This window comes from Echinops telfairi, unplaced genomic scaffold (genome assembly GCF_000313985.2).
Source record: "Echinops telfairi isolate 266 unplaced genomic scaffold, ASM31398v2 ScPeMD7_7469;HRSCAF=8507_1, whole genome shotgun sequence".
Taxonomy (NCBI): Eukaryota; Metazoa; Chordata; class Mammalia; order Afrosoricida; family Tenrecidae; genus Echinops; species Echinops telfairi.
In genome coordinates, this window is record NW_022111373.1 from 25,653,453 (window position 1) to 25,658,798 (window position 5,346).

Sequence of the window (5,346 nt, forward strand, 5' to 3'; positions counted from 1 at the left end):
GAATGCAAAAGCTTAAAAAATATCACAACACAGTAAGAGAAGAGAAATTTCTTGACCTGAGAAATGTCTTGATTAAAAGAGTAAGAACTTCAATAAGTTGGTTTGAAACAATGGCTTCAACGGTGGATTGAAACTTAACAATTGTGAGGATGGTGCACTATTGGGCAATGTGTTGTTCTTTTGTGCACAGGTTTGGTATGAGTTAGAATCAATTCAAGGGCACCTAAGAACAACTTAAACTTCATAGTTAATATATACACTTCCTTGTGAAAACCTGATTCTTTTTCTTCAAGCTAATGGATGCCTGCTCTTACCATATTTACCCAGAATTGTACTGGAAAATCTAGCAAGGGCAATCAGATACAAAGGAAATAAAATTCCCCAGGATTAAAAAAGAAAAATTATACTAGACCTACTTGTTTTGCACACCAAAAAAAAAAAAATACTAGGGAATCCACTAAAAACTTTTAGGATAGGTAAATTAATTTTTCATAGTTCTAGGATACATATCAATAAACAAAAATGAGTTTCATTTTTATTTTATCAATGAAAATAACATGAAGCAATATAATAACTATTATAGTTATAACTTACAAATACAATTAATAAACACATCTAAACTTGTGTGTGGAAAAATAAAAATTAAGCATACAATTTACTCAAAATAGATCATACATATAAACATAGGTGGAAACCCTGAACATTCTTGGGACAAAACATACATGTAAATATTCCTGAATTTGGGTTAAGTAGTATTTCTTATATACCACACCGAAGTCAAACTAGCCAAAAGGGAAAACAGGTACATTGAAAATAAAATTGTAAAAGCAGAAAAACCCAGTATTTATTTTTCAGAATATACCATTGAGAGATTAAAATAAGAAGCAAGAAAGTAAAATTTTGCTAATCAAATATCAGAAATTAAAGTAAAACTTTATTTAGAATACAGAAACAAATCCTATAATTTAGTGATAAAAGACAAAATAAACCTAATAAAAATATATTGAAATGATTTGAATAAATGTATTTTAAAAATAATATATATAAACGTGGAATACTCAGAATAATTTACTAGTTACCTGATCTACACCACAGGAATGTACAATTGACAATCACAAGTTTTAGTGAGGAAGATAAATTATAACCCTGATACACTGCTAATGGGAATAGCAAATTGTGTAGTAATTTGGTAAAGTCTGCAGTTTTTCAAAGAGCTGACAAAAGCACCTATCATATTGTTGGTGTTGTTTTTAGCACCCATCTAATTGATTCTAACCACTAACAATCCTGTGCACAACAAGACAAAATATTGCCTGATCCTGTGCAGTCCTCAAATGTTTGAGCCCATTTTTTCAGCCATTGTGTCAATCCATCTTGTTGAGGTAAGGGCCTTCCACTTTTTCTCTGTCTCTCAAATTTACTAAGCATGTCTGTCTCCAGAACTGGTCTCTCCTGACAGTGTAAGGATGCAAGAAAAGTGAAGCAAATGGACTTGGGTCCTTAGCGACATGTTCATCTCAAACAAACAAAAGAAAAATGTATGTAAAACAAAATCTTGTCGTCCTTGCCTCTAAGGAGCACTCTGGCTGTACTTCTTCCGAGACAGATTTGTTTGTCTTTTTAGTAATCTGTTTTACTTTCAATATAGCTTCAGCACTCCAGCACCATAATTCAAACACACCAATTCTTCTTCCATATTTTGTAGTCAATGTCCGACTTTCACATGTATACGAGACACGCGAAAATACCCTGGATTGAAGCAGGAGCACCCTAGCTCCCAAGGTAACATCCTTGCATTTCAACACTCTGAAAAGGCTTTGTGCATCAGATTTACCTAGTGCAACCCATCTTTTAGTTTCTAGAAGCTTTTCTCGACTTATCATGATGTTACCTACTGGTCCAGTTGTGAGGATTTTGGTCTTCTTTCCATTGAGTTGTCATCCATACTGAAGTCTACAATTTTTTTTCTTCATAAGAAAGTGTTTCCATTTCTTCTAACTTTCAGCAAGCAAAGTTGAGAATCTATCAACCATTTTGCTAAGCTATTATCAATAATGCTAATAGTTAGCTTGTTAGCATTCATGGATAAGTTTCTATGTGAATGTATGTTTTAATTTATCTTTGGTATATATATCTATTATGGGACACAACAATTCCACTCTTACTCAACCATTCCACTACTATGTATGTATTAAAGATAACTGAGAACATAAGTTTACATAAAAACTTATCCATGAGTGCTCACAATAGTCCTATTTATAATAGCTTGAAAACAGTACAGCCAAATGTCCATCAACTAGTGAATATATGAATAAAATGCTGTATAGTTGTAGAATTTAATTATTCCTGAGCAAAAACATGGATGGAATATGATGCATGCTACGCCTTGATAAGTGAAAAAAGTTACACAATAAAAACCACATATTCTATATTTGCATTTTAAATGAAATATCCAAAGTAACACATCTATAGAAGCTTTGGTCACGTCGTGGTTGTGCCGTGAGCTGAGCTCTGCATGGTTAGCAGATTAGACCCACCAGCTGCTCCATGGGCTTTCTAATCCTGTAAAGAGTTACAGTCTGACAACCCAAAGGGCAGCTCTCCCTGTCTCACGGCATCGCGATGAGCTGCCATCGACTTGGTGGCAGTGGCATTGGTTTGGGGTGTAGCTACGCTAAGTAGATTAGTGATTGCATAAGTCTTTGAGGCAAGAAAGTTGGAGGAATTAGGGAATGATGTTAATGAGTGTGATACTTGATTTGGTGGGGAATAAACTATTCTACAATTAGACTAAGTAATTGTTTTAAAAATCCCATTGATTAACTAGAAAACATTGAACTGTACACTTTAAATAGATGAAGTTGTATGGCATGTAAAATTTACTCAGGGCAGCAATTAAAAATGAGTGATTCGAATGTGAGCAGTTAAATTTTAGGGAGAGTTTTTATATAACCATCAGTTTTTCCAGAACTTTAGAAGGATTATTTTAGTTATTTCGAATAATACTTTTATGAAGCAAGTTCTAATATTATCCCCATTTAACAGGTGAGGAAATTTAATTTTGGAGCACTTAAATACTTCCTCAAAGTCACACAGACTTTAAATGTCCAGGTTAGAATCCATACCGAGGAAATCTAGTTCCAAATGACTTGCTTTTAACAGCACACCTCTGCTATATTATAGTGCTCATGAGTTACAGTACCATAAATTTTCTATTACTCTTACTTATCACATAATTATAGCAAGATTTCTAAGAAAGTGCATTTGTCCAGTCAAAACTAAATAGAGCATTCCCTAACATCAGGCTACTTCCCGTTTTAAATTTCTGCTTTTTTTTTTTTCTTGGCCTAAAAGAATCAGGGTGTCCTCTTTTTTTCTCTATATTAAACCCGATTCACCTTTCAAGATTAGATGGATTATAATCTTTAGGGAATTTTTCTCAAATTCCCAGTCAATGTGGTTGTCCCATCACTTGTCACATAATGTTATTCTCATACCTGTACTACTCCAGGTTTCCCAGTGCATTATAATCCTTTTTCAATATCTCTTTTAACATTACATTGAAACTATTGAGAGCAGTGATAATTGCTGTTTGTACTTACAACCCATAGTATGTAGCTTGAACATAGTGCATCAATAACCAGTGAGTAAGAGAAAGTAGAGGGGGGGCTATTTTGTATGTGTTAGGTGCCAGTGAGTCAGTTCCACCAGTGGTCTGTCAGTGTGTGGTACTGTGGTGGCGTGTGTGGTGCTGTAATTCGGGAGGCAATGTCACTGGCATTTCTAATGCCAGCAGGGTCACCCAAATTTGAACAGATGTCAGTGGCGCTTCCAGACTAAGAACAGACAACAAAAAGGACTTGGCTCCAGATTTCAAAGGAAGGTCTGCTGCAAACCCCAGGCAAACCTTTGCAACACTGTCACATCCTGAAGGTCTAGAGAATGAAAGCAGAGCATTGTTGGAGTTGGTGCCAAAAGATGCGGCCCTCAAGTCCAAGGGCACTGGAATGGTGGCTGACTAGGAGCTGGTTTCTCCAAGTGGAGTCTGCCAGGAAGCCATAGAGTCAGGTAAACCTGTGGGAATAGTATCTTCGGGATCTTCATTTGCTGATGGGGCAAATCATAAGGTAAAGTGAGAAGGCTGCGAAAAATCTGCTCATGTTCTGAATTTAAATGTGCAAAGAATGAATCTAGAAAAATTGGGAGTAGACAAAAATGAAATGCAATTCACAAATGTTGATGTCTTAGGCATTTCTGAGCTAAAACAGACATGCATTGGGATTTTGAATCAGAAAATCATATGATTTACTATTCTGGGAATAACACAATCAAGAAAAATGGCTTCACATTGACTGTCAAAAAGGACATTGGAAAATCCAGCATGACCAACTATGAGACACCATCTAACACTCCTAGCCATACACCAAATAAAAGCAATCAAAGACAAAACAACAAATATTGGAGAGGGCGTGGAGAGATTGCAATTCCTATGTACTGCTGGTGGGCTTCTAAATACATACAACCACTGTGGAAAACCATATGGTGATTCCTGAAACAGATGACAATAGAAATACCATATGACCCAGCATTACCATTGCTGGGCATATAACCCACAAATAAGAGCTAGATCATGAGCAGATGTTTGTTGCCCCATGGTCATTACAGCACAGTTCACAATAGCAAGGAGTTGAAAGTAGCCAAAATTTCCAACCATAGAAAAGTAGATAAACAACAAATTAATTTTTTTTAAAAATTTAAAACTTTGGCATAAGCACACAATATTATATGATGCATCACTAAAAATCAGCAATGAAACTATGAAATACCTCATGACATGGAGAGATCTGGAAAACAGTATATTGTGGGAAGTTAGTCAATCACAAAAAGGTAAATACTGTATGAGTTCACTGCTGTGGGACCAAACAACACAATGGGCACATGCTCAGGCTGGCAGGGCATCCGGTATGCTGCCAGGGTGGCCAAACATCCTGTTGAGGGCCTGACTGGTGCCAAGGACCCAGCACCAGCCTCTCTAGCTGTTATCTTGAAGGTCACTTAGGTAGAATGCTTGTCACGTCAGCTGGATCCAATGGTTAAGAGCATGGATGGGATAATGACTGCTTAGTGTTTGCCATACAAACTTATGGCGAGGTGCCCTAGGAAAGGGGTCATCCTAATCAGAGGGATGAGGGATACTGATGGGAGAGTCAAGTCAGAAGAAGGGAGAGGGAGGAGGCACGTGTTGGAGAAGACGCTTGCTTGTCTGTCAGTAGAATGGGGGAGAGGACCAACCTCCAAATGTGCAGGGGTAGGGGTGGGGAATGATTAACAATACTTTTAAGGACC